General features: G+C 38.4%; 1 long non-coding RNA gene across 1 annotated transcript; it reads left to right on the top strand.

Moving 5' to 3' along the window:
* Positions 1-2497: 2497 nt before the first annotated feature.
* On the top strand, positions 2498-6650 carry LOC106356977. Its single transcript, XR_001272204.3, has 2 exons — positions 2498-4922; positions 5139-6650. It is a non-coding gene; the product is annotated as an uncharacterized LOC106356977 (long non-coding RNA).
* The last annotated feature ends 16378 nt before the right edge of the window (positions 6651-23028 follow it).

The following is a 23028-nucleotide window of genomic DNA, read 5'->3' on the forward strand; positions in this document are numbered from 1 at the left end:
TTTCCTCTTCTATTTTTTTTTAAAGTTAGTTTAGGTGATTAATTAGTTAGGTAATTAGTTTAGGTGATTAGTTAGGTGACGGAATACTATAGTTTAGGTGATTAGTTATGTAACAGAATAATTTTTTAATTATGTCGTAATTGATTAAATTTATTTTAATTTTTTTTAGATGGCTCCTAGGAGGAAACCAGCAGCACCTACTTATGCCCAGTTGTTTGGCGATGGTTCCGGTACATCTTCTTCCGGTCCATCGTCTTCCGATGCAGTTCCAGACTCTCAGACTTCTCAGAGAGTTTCTTCGACTCCTCCTCTTCCACCGCAGATGCCTCCACCTCCTCCTCCAGCGGCTGCACCTCAGCCTGTCCCAGAAGGTGCAGTTCATCCGGATTTACGTGTGCCTTCATATGCTCCATTTGCGAGATATACGGTCGAGGATTTGCTTGCCCAGCCTGGACGGGAGGGTTTGGATGTTCTAGACCCCGATAGACCCCGAGGAACTTATTGGTAAGTTATTAATTTTTATTACATTAAAATTTAAATTATTTTTATTTTCTAACGGTTAAATTGTTTTTTTTCAGGTTTGGGGCTAACAACCGTGTTAGCCGGAGCGTTTCGGCGATGATTAAGGGTTACTACGACGAGGCATATCCGAACTGGAGCAAGACACCAAATCACGTTAAGATCACTTAATTTAAATGTTTTGCGGTAAGATTTTTAAATTTAATTAAATTTTCACTTTTAAATATATATATATATTTTTTAATATTTATTATTAATTGTAATTTTTTCAAAAATTTTGTGTTTCAGCAAAAGTGGCATTGGTCTTTCGGAATCACCGAGAGGGTGAAGGCGGAATTCGTTTCAAAGGCAAAGATCCGCCTCTGCAACACAGTCTCCGATTGGAAGGACAAGTGGGAGATCTACGGGTATGAGGGAAAGCCCACTGAGCTCACGAAGGATGTGTGGGATGGCCTCATCGCCTATTGGGAGCACCCCTCTTCGATCAAAAAGGCCAATTCGTGCTCGGCTTCTCGAAGGACGAAGGATAAAGATGGTCATTTGCCCATGCTTCACAGAACCGGACAAAAACTTCATGCAGGAGTCCGTCTAGAAGCTGTAAGTTTTGTTTTTAATATTTATTTTAAAATTTTCAATTAATTTAAATTTTAATATTTAATTTAATTTTTTTTTTGTAGTTATAGAAGACGGGAGTCTTACCATCTCTGTCTGAGCTATTCAAGATGACTCACGCCACATCCGACAGAGTTTTTGTGGATCCTGCATCTGAGAAACTCTTCCATGCAGTGGCTACTCGGATTGAAGAACGGGAGACGCAACTAACCCAGCAGTCTCCCGATGGATTACCCGTCACATTGACCACCGAAGAAGCCGACAGAATTTTCGAAGAGGTAGAACTTAAAATTTTTGTTTACATTATTTTTAATATTTTAACATAATTAACTATATTAATATATGTTTTAATTTTATAGCTGGCTCCTAAAAAGAAGGGACGGACAGTCGGCATAGGCTGTTAACGAAGTTGCAAGGGCAACTTCGTCATACACTTCGAGACGGGATGAAGAGACTTCTGAGATGAAAGCTCGAATGGATAGCCAGCAGGTTCGTTTAGACTCTCTTGAGGATCTGCTAGACGTGATGGCGGTGGGAAACCCGACTATGCAGAGAATGTTCAATGAGAGACGAGCCGCTCTTGGGTTTCCAGTACGAGATCCCGAAGAGTCCGATCCAAACCGTCAACAGCCGAGCAACTCCACCAACTACTTCGAGGATATGTAGTTTTTTTATATTTATGTTTGTATTATGAATTTAAATATTATTGTATGACTTTTAAATGCCTTTTTAAAATATGTTTTCAATTTCATATTTCGTTTTAAAATTTAAAATAATTTAAATTCCAAATATTAAATATAAATTAAAATTTATTATATACTAATTAATAATAATATAATAAGAATCGATGTAAACTCCTCGTAAACATTACATGGAGTTTACATCGAATGTTTACGAGTGATTAACATCGAAAGATTTACGAGGGTTTTACATCGAAAGATTTACGAGGGTTTTACAACGAAAGTATTTACGTGTGCTGTACATAGAAATCATTACGTGGGCTTTACCACGAAATCTTACGTGTCGTTTACGATGAATTCTTTCCCTGCGCTTTACGAGGAATATATTTCGTCGTAAAGATAACGAGTCGTTTATGACGAAACCTCCGTTACGACCGACATTTAACAACGAAACGTCTTTCGAGGTTAATTCGTCGTAACACCTCGTTTACGACGAATTTACAACGAATACTGACCTAGTAAAAATATGTTTTCTTGTAGTGAACTATAAATTATTGTATTTGAAATAGTTATATAAAAATTTAAATATATAATTAAAATTAAAAAAATGTGCACCAATAATGATCTAAAATAAATATATATGTATATAAAACTGAAAATAACATATGTGCGGTTGCGCGGATTAAGATCTAGTTATTTTTATTATATTTGGTATAATTAATAAGAATGTAAAAGGTGTGAAATTTTTATAATGTGTTAAATTTTGTTGGATCCTTTGTTTAGTGGTTTCATGAGAAGAGATTCGTGCTCATACGATGCAATGGAAAACGAACTAAAAAAATTTCATGTGTTTATTTTTTTCCTTAGAATTGGAGAAGCAAGCCTAGTGCTCCAAGAGATTCTCATAGTGACTCTGTAGCTAGGATAAGAAACTCAAGTTCGTTCGCCTGCTCATAACCCGATTCATACACTTTTATTTGAAAAACTTTTCCATATTCTCAAACTCTTCAGGAGATGCAGTTGATAATATTAGTAGCAAATTAAGATTGATTTACAGATTCATTTGACTTCACTATATGAAACTTCTTGTTACAGCAAACCAAAAAATGCAATAAAATTTACTTTTCACAACGTTATTTTAATACGTACATGAACTATTTCCATTGCCTTTATAAACACAACCACAAAAGTACTACAACTTTTGCAAAGATTCATGAAACAGATGAATCTTCATTTGCTAATGAATATGTTTAACATTGATGTAGCATTTCAAAAAATTTAGTTAGATGGAAATCGGTGTGAAAGACTTTACCTTCTACACCACATAATCAAGGTTACTTGGTGTCCATCAGTTATAGCTCTAGCACCATGGCAGAGAGATTCAGTCATCTGTTAAGTAAAGTAACTTCACTTCCATATCATTCCTAGGGTCATCTCCTACATGAACCGCATCCTCAGCTTTCACTCATAGCAATTCATAAGCTTTCAAGTAGTTGGTTGTAATTGGCTTATCAACGGAAAATCAATGTATAGACACATACTCACTCCCTAAACGTTTCAAATCATCAACCAAATCATAAAAACAAAGGAGAAGACATTATGTTACTTCTTCTGAAACAGCCACAACATCAAATCAGTCTTCACATCCCAATGCTCGTAGGAGAGGTCATACTAGTGTGTTGAAGTTGGACATAATGAAAACTTTTTCACCCGCTTCTTTAATAACCTTGAACAATTTCTCTGCCTCCGGATCACATAGCTTCCACGTCTGGTAAAACGGATGGGATAAATATTTAGAGAAAGAAACAAACTTTAAAGTGTGCCTCAAGCGTATGAAAAAATTGTAGGAAAGATCAAATCTCTTATGCTATTCAAAGTATCGAGAATTCGAGCAACCTGTTGATGCACTCACAAAATATTGTTAGAAAGGTATCGTATCTTACGCATATCTATAAAAAGTTAATTTTAAACCTGAAATTGTTGGTACATAATTAGTCTAATCAAGATACTCGCTGCACTAACACTAAACATTATGCAATGTGGAATTCAAACGAATGAAAAACCACAAAAGAACATTTCTCCTATCGGCGATTTTCTTGGAGTATAAGAAAGAAAGAATTACATTGTAGGTCAGTTTATGTAAGTTTAATTACACAATAGAACACTTTTGACTACTGGGGTAGTTTTACACACAATCCCACACATTTAACCATAGTAAAACTCCAAAGTACCCTTTCCATTTTTCTTCCTCTTTCATCTTTTTGTCTGTGTATGATGAGATGGCGTCTAGAAATTTTAAAATTTGAGAAAATCGTTCGGAGTCAATGGAAAATAACACCGGCGAATAAATAAATCAGTGAGGAGAAGCGACATCGTCTTTGGTTTTACCTCTTCCTCTCTGTTGACGGCAGAGGAATTGAGAAATCAGTGAGGAGAAGCTATAGGATCTTTGGTTTTGTCTCTTCCTCTCTGTTGACGGTGGAAGAATCGAGAAATCAGTGAGGGCGTTGGGATCACGAAGCTGAATTGGGTGTATAGTGGATCGAAAGATGAGACCTTTGGGAACTTGATGACGGTGGCGGTAGGTGGCGGAGATGACGGTGGGAGTAGCGACGAAAATGGAAATATTGGTAACTGAGGCGGAGGAGATGGAGGTGATTATGAAGAGGATAAAGTTTATAAAGCTGAGGAGAATGAATATGATACTAAAGTTCGACGAAGTTATGAAAGACGGAACATTCACAATCAGAGGTTATGTTGGAGGCGGCGAAGTTTGTGCTTTTCAGAAACAGAGATGTTCTTATAGTAACTTCATGTATCGATAGGTTGTAGCATTTTTTTGGGTTACTAGTTTACAAGTTTTATGTTAAGAACTACGTTCGGTTACGAGGAACATCCTTATGGATGGATTCTACACATAATTAGCTCACAACACTTTTGCTTGGTTTCTATAAGTCAAGACCATCTATAAGCTATGAGTTAACTCAGTGAGTCTGTTTCATGTTTCTTGTTGCAGTTTTGGCTATTTAATGAGTTTTTTCATCGCCATTATGTGGCCAAAAGATCAATGAGCCACACTATCACATTTTTGCCAATCAAGAACTCCCAAAGGTCTGTCCTGTCTTCCTGTAAATTCTTTGTTATTTATCAATATTTACTATGATGAGTTTTCTAATATACAATAATGTTTCTTTATGTATATAGTGGAAAACCAAAACTTTTCGTTTACAAAATTTTTGCATATTTTCTTGCGTCTGATGAAACTATGATTCTTTTACTAGAATCCATCTCAAGGTTCTAACTGGTTCTTTGTATCTCCAAGTATAGAGATGAACCGCTGTTCTTCTTTGTTGCTGGAGGATATGTTGTAACTGTGTGAGTGAAGGGAGATACAAAAAAACTTAAAATCATGGTTGAGAGAGAGTCCACACAGTCTGAAAATGAGTTTATATATATATATATATGTTTTTGGTTATGTCAAATTTGTAGAAATGAATCTCGTGTAGAGGTGTACACATGGATAGTTTTTAGGAGGTGTATACTTGGATTATATTTATGTGTACGTTTGTTGTAATATGTTGTACATGTGGATAGCATTATCATGTAAATTCAATAACGAAGGATATGTGTCCATGTTGAAAGTTCTTTGTTGTACATATAAAGCCAATTTTGAATGCAAGCAATATAAGTGGCACAATGAAGTAAGAATGTTGTAAATTGATGTATATATAGATTGTAATCTGGTGTACATGTTGGCTAAAAGTTCCTTGTTGTTCATATGAAACCAATTTTGAACGCAAGCAATATCAGTAACAGAAAATATAAGGCACATAATGCATATGTTGAAAGTACTGATATAAGTATGTTGTCCAGTCTACAATCCCCACACATAAAACAATTTCATCATAAAACAAAGACGTTGAGAACAAAGCCACATGTTACTTATTAGATTTAAGAGGTTCGACAGTTAACTAGAAATTTACAACCCAGTCATTCAGCTCCAAAACCACTTCATAATCACAAAACTCACTATTAGTACATCTCAGTTCGGATATACAACCAAATCTTTATACATAGTGCAAAGAGTTTGACCAATTTGCCCATTGATTAAGAAAAACTTAAGAATGAGAAAGAAAAGATAGTGACAGTCTTACCTGCTACGAAAGGCTGCGGAAACAACATAAATAATCATATTAGCTTTGTCTCCACTAGAAACACTAGTTCCTCTAAAATAATGGCCTAGCCCAAGAAGGAAACAAGACATAGTATAAGATGCACACTCTAAGATTAGAACTTTTGGTACTTACAAACCTACAAACGACCATTCGCTCCATAATTGCACAGATCTAGAAAGTGCAAGGTTATGTTGGCGTTGGGATGAGAAACCCTGGTTCCGTCAGAGTTTGTTTTGATCTCCTCTGAAGATCAAATGGCGGAGTTGAGCTGGTCCATCGGATATCTCATATGCTCACAGATCCGTGGAGACACCGACGATTGAAGAGATTATGGTTCTCTTTTCAGCGAAATTAATGGGTTTGAGCAAAGGTATGAGGCGGATTGAGAGGAACTGCTGAAATCATGCCCGAAATTTGACAATGGCTTTGTCGGAACAGTTCGTCGGTGGAAAAAAAATACTGTCGTCATTGTTTTAGGAGTTTCTTGTTTAAACAAAGCAAAAAATAAATCATTATTTTCTTTCATTAAAAGGAGGATAGTGTTGTCTTTCCAACCCCATAAACTACCTCAGTAGCAAAAAGTGTCTCACACTGTAATAAAAAGTCAAAAACTGACTTTAAGTGTAAATCACTCTATAAGAAACACATACGATGGTACCTGAAATGAGATCCTCCTCATGATTACTGATAAGCTCTTATGTATTTAGCAAGTGTCTCAGCCTCCGAGTACTTAACTATGCACTTCTCTCCAATGTTCTTGTGTATCTACATAATCAAAATCACTAACACAACTCAATTTGCCCATACAACGTCCATTTTCAAGCAAAAAAAAATCACTTGGTAACGAACATAAACTACACCATGATTCACATTAAAAAGCGCATCATTAATTCAGAATTAACAAAAAGAATCAGTTTCAAAAAGCGCAAACCCGGAGCAGCTGTTCTTCTTCTTCTTCTTCTTCTTCATTGATTGTTAAATCAGAGATGTCCACTTATGTGGTCTCTCTGCTTACTGCGGAGTTCAACCATTAAGATGTATATTCCGAGTCTGTGCTTTTCAAATCATTGATCATTGATATCACTCAAATTACCTAAGGAGTGAATTACTCTCTCAAATAAGAGGTTCAGATGTAGTACTTAGGGATCAAATCCACAGAAATTCTAGGATTACACAGCAGATTTATAGTCATCAAAATAAAGCTAGATTAATAGGTTTTAGGCAGTAAATGAAGTGGTGAACAAGGTATTTGTTCGATTTGTTTGATTTGAGGTTGTTAACAATTGGAAAAATAGCTAGATTCAGGTATGATAAGTAAGCAAGTTATTTGGGTTATTAGGGGTTTATAGATATTAATTGTTCTCGAACTCAAACTTGGATAAAATCAATTGGATTATCTATATCTAGATCTCGGATTTCAACTTTCGTATATCAATCACGAGAAAGTATCGATCGATGATTCTTAAAGAATATCGATCGATACACCTTTCAAAATATCGATCGACACAACGATTGTCGTGTCGATCGATACTTCTTCTAGAAAGCTTTACGAGCGGGTTTTATTAGTGTTTTCTAACTTACTAGACCAAATTTTGTGTGTATCTAGTCAGTTAGATCATACTAGTTTAGTTTCAGATATTGGGCCAAGCTATTGCTTGTCTCAATTAATCCTAGGATCTAAGTTAAAGGGTGACCAATCCTAAACTTAACATTAAAAGCAACTAGATGAAGAACTACATTTTAAACACCCCAACAATATTAATATTAGCAATACATAAATCAACCTTATGAGAAACCTAAATCTAACAGTAAGACTACTCAGACATATTCATAAGAAACATAGTTATGATGGTCTGAATAATACTTAAATAAATGAATAACAAGAGAAACAATAAAAAGAGTATGAAAGCAAGGGAGTTCAAGATCTTTTCTGTTATGAAGTTCAGATCTCTCTTCAATCCTAAGCTCTGTCTCCAATGGTAGAAGAGTTGCTTCTCTCCAAACTAGGTCTAAAAGGTCTCTAGGCAGGTCTGCCTCTAAAATGATACAAACCCCTAATAATATAGCCTAACAGACGGTCAGGGACTTAAGATGTAATAATTGGAACTTTTGTGAAACTTGCAATCCTCTAATTTGTCATTAACTCGCGGGTGGCTTCGCTGTCGAACGATGGTAAGAACCTTTCGTCGATCGATTATTATAGGCAATCCCGGTCGATATTCTGGCTCAATAATTGACTCCTTCTCTGTTTCCAGCAAAGCTCTCAAAAAGTCTCCAAATCGCCCCAAATACACCATTTTCCTCAAGTAAGTACCTGAATTTGTAATTACTCTAAAAAGGGTCCAAATGCATATAAAAGACTCTAAAATCATATATAAATCATGGTTAGAAAATGGGTAAAATCCATGACCTATCAACTCCCTCAGACTTACCCTTTTGCTTGTTCTCAAGCAAAATAAGAGCAGTCTCTCTAAGAGAGGTTTGCAAAAAAGCAGGGTGATATATGGTGTTTTTGACATCATTGTGTATATGCTTTCTAACTTGTTTTCTTTGTTTTATCGAGTTAGTCTAGTCTTTTTAGAGTCATTTCAGGTCTGGAGAAGATTGAAAAGCTAAAGGAAGAGGCATGAAGAAAGGAGCAAGAATTGGAGATTTCTCCCGAAGAACAATCCGCGGAGCAGTCTGACGGTCGATCCTACCAGGAACAGCCAGACGATTGTTCTCGATAATTATGGAAGTTTCCATATCCTCCAAAGATTTGCCCTAGTTGCCGATTCTCGACTTTGAAGTCTAGGGGCGCCTCCATATAAAATCGGCCCCTATCTATTTTATTTGAGGACGCTAATTTTTGCAAGAGACCTAGACCTTATTCTTGGATATTGCTATTGTAAGGGAGACGGCTCCTCTTCTTGACAGAGAAGATCATCCTGAACCCCATTGTTTTACCTTTGATTTACATGCAGTATTATTCAGTTATCATGTCTTGTTCGTCTTGTGTTATGGCTGAGTAGTCGGCTAGCTTGTCTAGGGTTCTAGGGTGTTAATCGCGAGGCTAAACATAAATAAGCAACTCTTTTTTTTTCTTCGTTCATTCTAGTTGTTAATGCTAGTCCTAACCTGATCACTTACTGCTAGATGTTAGGCTCAATCACTCACTAACCGTGTAGTATTTTACCTGATATCGAATGAATGAGCTGAGCATCTCTAGTCAGCGAAAGTAGATACTAGAGTGTTCAGTGAACCCATCGGACTTGATCTCTATAGCTTGCGATCGACCCTTGATCCAAACGACAGTTTAGGCGTCAAGTTCGAACCGCAAAGGGAACAGCACCACGACAGTGGGTTGTTCTACTAAGAGTGATCCGTGTTCTAGATCATGTCTCAACGAGCTTGAATAAATGTTTGGCTAAGTTTAAACACCCGATGAGAAACCCTAGATCGGCTTATCTTTAATATCGAATCTAAACCTTTTAAAATCTTTTACTTTACTTGCAAGTCACTACTTAATTCAAAACCCCATTTTTAGTTTTAGCTAAGTTGAAAGCTCATAAGAATAAAATGTAGACTAGTCCTCTGGAATGAATCTAAATTACTGCAATTATCACTGTTAACTTAACAGTAGGAAATGTTTAGTTTTAGTGTATCACAGGGAATCTCCTAGTTTTTTTAAACTTAGAATCATCACTTCTATAATGTTCCTAACCGCATCAATGAAATCCTAACTTTTAGAAGCACCTCATACAATATCTTAGTATAGCAACCAAATTCATCTAGCCAAAAACTCAACAAATCCTGTCTGACCCTCTCCTTTGCTAACCTCATTTCTTGCATAAATAAAAGTGTAGGTTTACCTTGGGAGTATCGATCACATGATGCAAGGACGCTCAAACAAGTATATGGACCTGCAGGTAAAAAGAAGTTCATATCCTCTCTCTCTACTTATTTCTTTCTCAATCAACGTCTCTCTCAGTCAAAGTCTGTTATTGCAAGATCATTGACCAAGATTGGACAGGCTTCCATGAATCAAGCTTTAATGGTTTCATCCACAAAATCCCGTTCACTTCTTTTTGACATATATCATAGGATTCTTTGTGAATCAAGCCTTAATGGTTGTAGCCACCAAGTCATGTTCTAATCTTTTACCTATAGAATTCTTATGAATCAAGCCTTAATGGTTGTAGCCACCAAGTCCTGTTCGAATTCGTTTCCTAAATTATCATCTAATATATAAATATATATATATATATATATTTTAAATTTTGAAATAGAGAGAGGGGGTGACATATCTACACAAGGCTTTACCTTCCAAACTTGTTTGAAGTATCTGGTCCCATGTATACCAAGCCCCAAGACAAGCAGTTGAGTCAGGTTAGGTTGGAGGTCAGCTTGGATTCCTTCAAACATTCTCAGCAAGTGTTGTCATAGTTGACAGGTTGATCCACTTTAGTATCTCTAGTACTTTCTGCAGTCAATAAGTCTAAGAGTGGCGCTATAGAGTGGTTAGATAACAAGTAAAAATTTAAAGAAGTTCATTTCCCCTTCTTGACTCGATAAAACTCTTTTTTTATTTAGAAAGCATTTTAATAAGAATCAAATAACAAACTAGTATCAGTAAATACCTCCACCAGACTTAAATTTCACTGTCCTCAGTGATATTCAGTCAAGATTGGTTAGAGAATAAATCATAAACACTTAGTTAGATGTTAGACAAGAGAAAATATTTCCGTACCCTTCTGTCTCGAGCGTCGATCAACATAAGCACCTCTTTGTCGATCGATGACGCGGAGACAGATAATTTCAATGCCTTCTGCAACGTGTTGAAGGGCCTAACTCATCAAAATATGAGTATTAGTTAGGGAGGTTAGCTCTGTTAGACAATCCAAACACATGCAAGATCATCAATAGATAAACTCAAGTCGTAACATAATAGAATAAATACGAAAAGAGATCCTAATAGTATGAGAGCAAAATAAAACATAAGTAGAAAGGGATAGAAATATGAGGACTAATCCTCATCAGTAGTCTCGTCGGTGGTCTCCTCGGAGTCGTCCCTACACTGGCGTGATGGTCCTGCGGCTGATGGTGAGCTGGCTCTGACACCCGCCCTGCTCGAACATCGGCATCTCGATACTGTAGCCATAGGGCAGTAAGATCATCAACTACGACACGCTGGAAATCTCCCTCAGGTCGCGTAGACATGTCTGGCATAGGCGGGAATGGTGGGAGTGCTGGCTCTGGCTGCTCCGAATGAGGTCATGCAGCTCGTTGTACGGTGTAGCGGCGTGGCATGGTAGCTGGGTCATGGAGGAGGCGCGGATCAGGGTGAAACTAGATGCTGGCAAGGTCCTCTATAAAGACTGTGACTGAACGCCTAGGTAGCTCTATCAGGTGTGTGCCATCCGCGTCCCTGAAACTCCAGTACCGACTATACTTGAGCCAATGTGCGCTCGTGAGGTGTGTTGTATCCATGTAGACGCGCTGGTCAACAAGTGCAGCCTCATCCAACGGTATCCTGCAGTGCATGAAGATCGGTGTAAGCAGACCCCCAACCGTCTCCTTCTTTGCTCCCACTGTCTGGAACGGCTTCATCTTGAGCTTGATGAGGTGCTCCGCAAAAAGGGCTCTGAGGTTGGGCCACATGTCGTCGTCTGGCTCCGCTATATCTTCCATGTGAACAAGACTCCTCACCGCATAGTAGACCAATGAGAGCTCATGCACCCGAACCTTGTTCGGTTCCATCTTGCACAACAAAGTGTTGGCAAGGACCTTGATGAAGTAGCACAGAGTCGGGTGGCGGATGTCCGTGTGAGTGGCTGAGCCTGAGTCGAAGTGGCCATAAGCTATATGCTTCTAGAACTGCGATCTCCCCCACAAAACTGGGAACAGAGGAGCACTGAAGCCACGAGTTCTGAAACCCGTAGATGGTGCAGAGAGTCATGAGAGAGACTCTGTACCGGATGCCGCGGATGAAGAAAGTCAAGGTACCCTTGTTCGCCCTCTTCACCCTCTCGTTGGCGTAGTAGACATGTATCGTGGCCATGAACTGACAGACCCACTCCTGGTAGAGGCTGTGTCGGTTAGTGACCATATTACCCATTCCCAGCTCCACAAACATGTCCTCGAGGTCCTCTCTGATGCCTAGCTGTCTAATCACATCCGGGTCCATGAATCGCGTCGGTTCAATGGAAACCTTTAGCCACTCATTGTAGAACAAGCGGTCATAGTCGTCCCACTCGTCCCTGATCTCACGGTTTATGCATTTTGTGCTTCTGACCGCAGTACGAGGGTCATCAAAGTGTGCAAAGAGTGGGATGGGGTCGGCTTCCCGCTCTCTTGGCCAAGGGTCTCGGTCGTGGACTGGTGGTGGAGGGGGAGCTGCGCTGGTGCTGCCGGTGTCGAATCTCCTTTCATTCAACTGCAACCAAAGTTCACAAAAGAAAGCACAAAATCAGCGAATCGTGATGGTTCAGTGGTCAATATCGATTGACGGTTTTGTGTCGATATCGATCAACATATCAGTGTTAAAAACAATCAATGGAAATGTAGTATCATCGATCGATATTTCCATCGCGAAAACCTGCAGAAACCCATTCAATGCAATTCCGTTTGCATAGCACAATAATCATCAAAATCGTTTCGTAATCCCTATTCTATCGTTCCACCAACACAAATCGATCTATACACACCCTAAAATCCCGGTTCTAGTTCATCTTCTATCTCAACCTTGACATGCATGAAAATTTAGAAAATTTCGAGTTCATACCATGTTGATTCATTGATTAACTGATTTAAACGGATAGGGAGTTGAAAATCGAGTACATTGGGCTTAAGAATCATCGGATTTGGCCAAGAAACGAGAGAGGAAGCGAGGGGTGGCTGTTTTGAAGGGGTTTTTGGGTTTGGTTAATTGTCGACTTAATGTAGACTTAAGAAGGCCCGTGTTTTGCATTTTCTGTTGATCGATGAAGAGATATCTTCGTCGATCGACAGCCGCTACGTTTTATAAAAATAATTATTATATTATTATTTTTTATTATATATATATATATATATATTATTTTTTGGTGTATTTATTTTAATTTCTAAAAATTCTAAAACTAGAAATAGGTTACCTCCCATTCAGCGCTTATTTTAATTCTTGAGCTTGACTTAAGACCCGATCTGTCTAATGATCAGGAAGGCCTAAATGTAAAGGCCTTCTATTTGGTGGTTTAGCCCAATAATGTTTCACTCGTTGTCCATTCACTGTAAATTCTTCTCCTTTATCATTTATAAGTGTAATGGCTCCATACGGTTTGACATCCACAACAGTGAAAGGACCTGACCAACGAGATCGAAGTTTTCTAGGAAACAGCGTAAGCCGAGAGTTATATAACAACACTTTATCATTTGGTTCGAAGTGTCTGGAGATGATCTTTTATCATGATATACTTTCGTCTTCTCTTTATATATCTCCGAGCTCTCAAAGGCTAAGTGTCAGATTTTATCCAGCTCGTTAAGCTGCATGAGTCTCCTTTCGGAAGCTGGTTTAATATCGAAATTTAATAATTTTATAGCCCATGCTGCCTTGTGTTCTAGCTCAACTGGTAAGTGACAAGATTTTCTATAGAGCAGGTAAAATGGGGTTGTTCCTAGTGGAGTTTTGAATGCAGTCCGGTAAGCCCAAAGTGCATTGTCCAATTTTCTAGACCAATTTTTCCTAGAGGTTCCTACAGTCTTTTCTAAGATTTCTTTGATCTGTTGATTTGAGACTTCTACTTGTCCACTTGTTTGCGGATGGTAAGGTGTAGCAACTCTATGGTGCACTCCGTTCTTCTGGAGTAATCTGTCAAAAACTTTTTGATAAAATGGGAGCCACCGTCACTTATGACTACTCGAGGAACTCCAAATCTTGGAAAAATAATGCTCTTGAAAAGCTTGATAACTACAGAAGTGTCATTTGTGGGGGAAGCAACTGCTTCGACCCATTTGGATACATAATCAACAACAACTAGGATATACTTGTTCCTGTACGAGGAAGGGAAAGGACCCATGAAGTCTATCCCCCAGTAATCAAAGACTTCTACTTCTAAAATAGATTTATGTTCCATTTCATATCTTTTGCTGATTTTTCCTCTTCGTTGGCATTTGTCGCATTGTGCTATGAATGCATGAGCATCGCGAAACATGGTTGGCCACCAGAATCCTGCTTGAATAATTTTTTATACCGTTTTAAAGATTACAAAATGTCCAGCGTAGTCGGATCCATGGCATTGGAATAAAATGCCCGGAATTTCAGTTTCGGCAACACAACGTCTATATATCCCGTCAGAGCAATGTTTGTAGATGTATGGTTCATCCCAGTGGTATCTCCTAACTTCTCTCAAAAACTTTTTTCTTGTATAACCCTTTAGCTCTTCAGGTTCTACGTCAGAAGCTAGATAGTTTACTATATCAGCGTACCAAGGTCTATCCCTTAAACTTCTTTCGACTGCGTGCACCTCCCGACTTAAACTTTTTTCGACTGCGTGCACCCCCCGACTTAAACTTCTATCTCCGCGAGAATCGTGTTCAAGATGCAAGGTGTTGCAGGCGACACTGACTTTTATATATATAGTGACGGTTATGGGGAAAGTGTCTTGTTCTTGATCATCAGAAGTATCGATCGACATATAATCGCTGGTGTCGATCGATGGCTCCTCAGATGTAAGACATATGTTACCGACGAATGATGAATCCGTTTGGTAAACATTCTCTGTCGGTAAGAAATCGTCAATAGGGACATCATCCTCTACTCGAATTCTGGAAAAGTGATATGCAACTCCATTCCCTACTCCTCGTTTGTCCTTAATCTCTATGTCAAATTCCTGGAGTAGCAGGATCCACCGCAAGAGTCTTGGTTTCGCGTCTTTCTTCTGCATCAAATACTTTATTGCAGCATGGTCGGTATGATAAGTAAGCAACTTACTTGGGTTATTAGTGGTTTATAGATATTAATTATTCTCGAACTCAAACTTGGGTAAAATCAATTGGATTATCTATATCTAGATCTCGGATTTCAACTTTCGTATATCAATCACGAGAAAGTCTCGATCGATGATTCTTAAGGAATATCAATCGATACACCTTTCAAAATATCGATCAACACAATGATTGTCGCGTTGATCGATGCTTCTTCTAGAAAGATTTACGAGCAGGTTTGATTAGTGTTCTCTAACTTACTAGACCAACTTACGTATGTATCTAGTCAGTTTGATCATACTAGTTTAGTTTCAGGTATTGGGCCAAGCTATTGTTTGTCTCAATTAATCCTAGGATATAAGTTAAAGGGTGATCAATCCTAAACTTAGCATTAAGAGCAACTAGATGAAGAACTATATTTTAAACACCCTAACAACTATTCATGTTAGCAATACATAAATCAACCTTATGAGAAACCTAAATCTAACAGTAAGACTACTCATGCATATTCATAAGAAACATAGTTATAATATTCCGAATAATACTTAAATAAATAGAGTATGAAAGCAAAGGAGTTCAAGATCTTCTCTGTTATGAAGTTCAGATCTCTCTCTCCAATCCTAAGCTCTCTCTCCAATGGTAGAAGGGTTGCTTCTCTCCAAACTAGGTCTAAAAGGTGAGTAGGAAAGTCTGCCTCTAAAATGATACAAAACCCTAATTATAGCCTAACAGGCGGCCAGAGACTTAAGATGTAATAATTGGAACTTTTTTGAAACTTGCAATCTTCTAATTTGTCACTAACTCGCGGGTGGCTTCGGTGTCGATCGATGGAAAGAACCTTCCGTCCATCGAATATTATAGGTAATCGCCGGTCGATATTCTGACGTTTCCAGCAAAGCTCTCAAAGAGACTCCAAATCGCCCCAAATACACCATTTTCCTCAAGTAAGTACCTGAACCCCTGTAATTACTCTAAAAAGGGTCCAAATGCATAGAAAAGACACTAAAAATATATATAAATCATGGTTGAAAATGGGTAAAATCCATGACCTATCAATCATATTGGATCCAAGCTTTCCACCTAGAACATGGCTTTCTATTTTGTTCATCGAGCCAGAAGATTATAAAAAATGGGAATGGAAGATAAATCAATAATATTGTCATTTTTGAAGACATTATTAATGGCTGAAGTTAGTGGCGGAGTTATGTGGAAACACAGATTTACACCACTCGTCGATTCATTATTCGTAACTGACCAAGAAGTTGGAGGAATAAGTGGGAACGGCGAAGGGAGAGAGAGAACAGTGACAACAATGAAGGAGTATTTATTGTTAGGTTAAACGAATGTGTCATTAAAGAAAACCATAGACCCAATAAACATAACGCAGAGAAAACAATTTTGGGATTTTTTTTTAGGAAGGCATGTGTTCTCATTTGGAGATAGGAATGGTGGCATTGTGCGCCGAGAAGTGACAAAAGTCAACTTTATTGTAATAGATTATTATTCACCACCTCATGTATAAGTTTACTAATTTAACACTATTGAATTATTTAAAATAAATTTATATTTTATTATGAATTATAATTTTTCTTTCTCTATATTTTAAGATCCATCTTGATATACATTTTCTAAACATTAACACATACATAAAATATATGAACAATAAACTGTGCGGAAATGTGTAGCTATCTGTGGTGTGGTCAGTGAGTATGAGATGAGATCAATATGGCTTTGGGACGGTAGAGTTGTGTAGAGAAAATGTGGTCGGCATCGTGGTGGATGTGGATGTTGTCCCGAGTAACCACGTCAACAAGGATTGATCCACGAGCATATGTTTTGGTGTTTGTGGATGTTGGACAGAGATATGATGTATGTGGATGGTAGAAAAACCATGGCCACATATATCACTTACATCATCAACATAAGCATTACTAAAAACAAACAAACCAATCCTCACAATCATAGTTTGAATCTGAGTCAACTAACCATCTTTCAAGCCACATCTTTTTATCTATGTGGCCACTCCACAAAAGCTTGTTCAGCCACAAAACACAAGGTACGAGAAGTATGTGGTTGTGGTTACCTTGAATGTGGTTGTATGCAATAGTTAGTGGTTGAGGTAGTGGTGGTTGTCAGGGTTCAGAGTAGTGTTATGGATATGTGAGGAGTGGTTAGAAAAATTGTGGATTGAGTTATTTAAAATTAAACTTTGAAGAGCATCATTTGTTTTGCAGAGGTAAGCCCGAGAGAAATGTGGAAGGATGGAATGTGAGCAGTGAGTATGTGGAGTTAGATCCATTGGAGTTGCCATCTCAATAGTCGAATTGAAGAGAGAGACATAGACCACCGAAAAATATGAGAGTTTGGAGATTTCTGAAGAAGAGAGAGTATACGAGAGAAAATAAATAATCAAAATCTCAAAGGATACTTAATATTTTTATTTTTGTTTTTTTAAGTCTAGTTACACTTTCTAAGGACAAGATTGTCTTTTCTGTATGAGAATTATGCCTCTTGCAAAAACTATGTTAACATGTAATCAGAATATTGGAAAGCATGTCTAAGCTTAATTTTTTTTCCACAATTTGCGGGAAACCGACCGTAGCCTACTCGAAGTTTTTCAATTTATATTTGGCGTATGTGGTGTTGACATGAAGCAATAAGAGTTGAGTATATTGAGAGAAGGCATTAAGGAGCAAGAGGATCATCAGTGTGATCTGATTAAGCAAAGAATCACCTTACCTTGCAATGCAAGCCTGTCCGTACAATCTACCCTAGCTTGGAGTGAAAGATATGCAAAGGGAACTGATTATATAAAGAGATGACAAGAAGAATACCTTTGGTCGCCAATGGAAAGTGGAGAGACATTGGGAAGCAATGTCACGGGTCTTGTTAAGGATTCAAAGTCTCTCCCATCCGTTAGGACCTATCATTATCAGCCTGAGCAATCTGTGCATACCAGTCCAAGAGTAGATTAGTTTATTAGTTCTATGGGATTCTTTGTTTATTATTTCCTTAGATGTTATGTCTCCTTTGTCTCTCTTTATATACTCATGTATCATGTACCAAATTAAGTAAGGAAATATACTTCCTCATTACTCTCTCTCTCATGTTTTCGAAATTACCTCTCTCTCTCTCGGATTCTTAGAAAACCCTAGCTATCCCTTCTCTTTGTTCTTGATAAATCACACAAACTATTCTTATAATCCATACATTTTATCATGGTATCAGAGCAACAAAGCTCTTGAAACCCTTACCTTGTTCTTGGAAACCTTGTCCCTGTTACATTCTGAAAGATGGAGAACAACAGCAACAACAACATCCAACGCCTCAACATACCTGTCACCCTAAAAGGAATTAACTATCTCCTATGGGCCAGGATGGTGAAGATTGCCCTTGGAGGAAAGGGTTTATGGAGCCATGTATCAACAGAGACAGCTCCAAAACTAACTACTCAAGGAGAAGATGGAAAGGAAATGGTGGTAGCTGATGAAGACAAGTGGGGACAAGAAGATCTCCTAGTGCTTACAGCACTCCTTAGCTCTCTTGAACCAGCTATTATGGAGTCATATTCATACTGTGAGACTACCAAGCAGCTGTGGGATACACTCTACAAAGTGTATGGAAATGTCTCCAACCTTACTAGAGTTTTTGAAGTGAAAAGAGCCATCAATGCTCTCAGCCAAGGAGATGGGGAGTTTCTACCTCACTTTGGTTAATTCAGGTCCCTTTGGGCAGAGCTGGAGCTACTAAGGCCTCACACAACCGATCCTACTACCCTTTTAACCATGCATGAAGAGGACAAAGTGTTTGGATTGCTGCTCACTCTCAACTCATCTTATGGAAGCCTGATTAAGCATATCCTAAGGGCTGATAAGTTACCTGATCTGGATGAAGTATGTGCTCAGATCCAGAAGGAAGAGGGATCTGTGGGCTTGTTTGGAAGCAAAGGAGACCTAAGTATGGCGTATCAAGCAGAAGAAGCAATGGCAAACAAGGCTGCTTACAAACAGCATGAGAGGAAAGCATTGACATGTGATCACTGCAAGAAGAAGGGCCATATGAAGGACAAGTGCTAGATACTCCATCCCCATCTGAAGCCAAACAAGTTTAGAGAGCCCCGTCCTCAGTACCAGGATGCCAGAGCCAACTTCTCGGCTGAAAGGGCAGAACCAACAACCTTGGGAACAAGCAACCTTGGCGTGGGAAGCACTATGGCGTCTACATCAGGATATGCTACACCAAGGGCCAACCTGGATGAGACTATCAAGAAGTCTGACTTGAATGCTCTCATCAAAGCCCTGAAAGAATCTGGTATATCTAAAAACATTGTTATCTCTCTCAATGCTCCACACACTGCTGATAGTTCTATAAGTTGTTTTAAATCAGCTAAGCCTTTAGTTATAGACTCTGGTGCGTCCCATCACATGATAAGTGATTTAAAACTGATTAAAAACATAGAACCAGCCTTAGGAAATGTGATGATAGCAAATGGAGATAAAATTCCAATAAAAGGAATAGGTGATCTTAGATTATTTGATAAAGAATCTAAAGCTTTTTACATGCTGACATTTGCTTCAAACTTGTTATCTGTTAAGAAAGTCACTAATGATCTCAATTGTCAAGTTACATTCAGGCCTAACAGTGTATACTTTCAGGATATTGAATCTAGTAGGTTGCTTGGTAAAGGTGTTACCAAGGGAGACTTGTACTTGCTTGAGGACACAAGACCAGCGACTGACTTATCTCATGCTTTTTATTCTGTTTCTGAATTCCCTAAAGATGTAATATGGCATGCTAGATTAGGACATCCTTATTCTCATGCTTTGAACATCATGTTGCCTAGTATTTCTTTTAAAAATGACTGTGAGGCTTGTATCTTAGGCAAACATTGTAGAAGTGTGTTTCCTACATCAAAGACCATCTATGAGCATTGCTTTGATTTAATCGATTTTGATGTGTGGGCTGCTCCATGTGCATCTAGAGAACAGCATAAATACTTTGTGACATTTATAGATGAAAAATCTAAATACACATGGATCACATTACTACAATCTAAAGATAGGGTGCTATAAGCTTTTAAAAACTTTCAAAACTATATCACTAACCATTTCAATATGAAGATTAAAATTCTTAGATCAGATAATGGTGGTGAATACACTAGCACAACCTTCAAACAACATCTAGCCTCACATGGGATCATTCAACAAACAAGTTGCCCTTACACCCCCCCCAACAAAATGGTGTAGCTGAGAGAAAGAATAGACACTTAATGGAAGTAGCCAGAAGCATGATGTTCCATGCTAATGTGCCTAAGAAGTTTTGGGGAGATGATGTGGTCACTGCCACCTATCTCATCAACCGCACGCCCACCAGAGTCCTTCTTGATGCCACTCCTTATGAGGTACTAAATAAAACTAGACCATCTATAGATCACTTGCGTGTGTTTGGGTGTGTGTGTTTTGTTTTGATTCCAGGAGAGCTAAGAAACAAGCTAGAAGCTAGAAGCACAAAAGCTATGTTTATTGGTTATTCTACACATCAGAAAGGGTATAAGTGCTATGTATCAGACACAAGAAGAGTCCTAGTGTCCAGAGATGTTAAGTTCATGGAGTCTACAGGCTACTATGATGAGAAGAGTTGGGGAGACCTCAAAGATCTATCTCAATCTGCCTCAGACAGAGCTAGCAACTTGAGAGTTATTATGGAGAAACTTGGGATCAGTTTACAAAGAGAACCAGACAAAGGCAGGGAAACTTCTACTCAAGCTGCTGAAGAACGTGTGCCAGACAGTGGAGTATCCCATCCTGATCATGAGGGGGGCAATGGAAATCAACCTACGCAAACTCAGCCTGAAGAAAACTCAGTAGGATCTCATGATCAAGATGAGATAGGATTACAAGAAACTGAGATTCAAGAGGATGAGCCGAGGGACAATGATGAACCTGACCAGATACAGCCCTTGAGGAGGAGTGCAAGAACCAGGAGACCAGCCTCAGATTGGAGTAAAACAAGAGTTTATTTCAATGCTCAAGCTGTGGCACATCCAGTAAGCAATATGCTCTCTTGCTCAATATCCAGAAGAGCATCAAGTCTTCATCAGTGAGCTAGACCAGGAGTACATCCCAAAGACATATGAAGAAGTTATGCTAAATGAAGAATGGAGAGCATCGGTTGGGGATGAAATGGGAGCTATGATCAAGAATGATACATGGTTTGAGACTGAACTTCCCAAAGGCAAGAAGGCAGTAACTAGTCGCCTCCTATACACTATAAAGTATGGAGCCAATGGAAAACCAGAAAGGAAAAAGACCAGACTGGTAGCAAGAGGGTACACACAAGTGTATGGTGAAGATTATCTAGACACATTTGCACCAGTGGCCAAGCTACATACAATAAGGATTCTCATGTCTCTTGCTGTCAACTTAGAGTGGGATCTATGGCAGATGGATGTAAAAATGTCTTTCTACAAGGAGAGCTAGAAGATGAAGTGTATATGCGTCCTCCTCCTGGTCTTGAAGACATGGTTAAACCTGGAAATGTGCTCAGACTGAAGAAGGCAATCTATGGTTTGAAGCAATCACCAAGGGTCTGGTATCACAAGCTGAGCACAACCCTCAATGGGAGAGGCTTTGTAAAATCACAAGCAGATCATTCTCTCTTCACTCTAACCAGCAAGCAAGGTATTGTAGTGATCTTGGTATATGTGGATGATATAATCATCACTGGTAGCAACAAGGAAGGTATTCTCTCAACCAAAGCTTTCCTTAAATCTTCTTTTGATATTAAGGGCTTGGGAGAGTTAAAGTACTTCTTATGGATTGAAATATGCCGCTCTGAAGAGGGGCTCTTCTTGTCCCAAAGGAAGTACACACTTGACATTTTAAATGAAGCAGGAAACCTTGGAAACAGACAGGCCAAGACACCATTGGAGGAAGGCTACAAGGTGTTGCGAGAGGGGGAGATTGATGCTACTCCCTTTGAAGATGTCAAGAAGTATAGAAGGATGGTTGGGAAGCTCATCTATCTAACCATAACTCGCTCAGATGTGTGCTTTGCAGTGAACCAGGTGAGCCAACACATGCAAGCTCCTAAAGTTCATCACTGGAACATGGTGGAGAGGATCTTGAGATACTTACACTACAAGAAATATGTACATTGTTAGCGCGGGTTTTTTGCTATATTAGATGTTTAATAGCGAATTCATAAATGCTATGTATACGGCAGCCATCATAGGTACCCCTTCTACGATAGCGTTTTTTCGTGACGCTACGAAATGTGCATATACGATAGCAATATGTGGTTGATATTATTAACGATGATATGGCACGAGTTATTTTTGTTACAAATTGATTACGATACATATTTCGTGCCATGCTAGGGACTTCTACGATAGCAATAACATATTTGATAATTGCAGTTGATATGTGCTATTACTAATATTTTTAATAGCTTCGAATTTATTATAGTAGTTTATTTTGTATTAAATTTAAAATGCTATGATTTGTGATTATAATTGTTTTCTTTAGCTATTGTTATTTTATCTGAATGCTATGATTTGGTTGTTTTGATAATCTGATTTCTACATAAAAACGCCATAAGACTGCAAATCCATTCATAAAATATGTAGCTAATACATAAGTCATTACACCAGTTTCAAAACACAAAGCATAGTCATAAGAGATAATATAATACATCAAGTTGATTAGCCTAGCTTAAACTAGCTAAGTCTGGACCTAAGTTCTTCATTCCCCCATGCAAACTGCAACAAGAAAAACTCTCATCAGTTAAGAACATACATATGCAGGTTTAACCACAAAGCACAACACTTACAGCTTAAAAGAAGGCCAATTTATCAATCGGCCATGCGATAGATGAACCATGTGCATCTTTCAAACTCTCTATTTCGTCAGATTTCCTCCGAACTTGTGCATCATCTACGATCACTGCATCCACCCAAACTCTAGCCGCTTTCGGACCCAAGCGTACAAAGTGGACCATTTGATCTTGGTCTGTCGAATGCACACGACCTTCAGCTACCACTTGTTTCCTCCCACCAATGTCCATCAGTTTGCACTTCTGATTCGGTTTTATAGAATCAGATC

The sequence above is a fragment of the Brassica napus genome, chromosome C3, assembly GCF_020379485.1.
Source record: "Brassica napus cultivar Da-Ae chromosome C3, Da-Ae, whole genome shotgun sequence".
NCBI lineage: Eukaryota > Viridiplantae > Streptophyta > Magnoliopsida > Brassicales > Brassicaceae > Brassica > Brassica napus.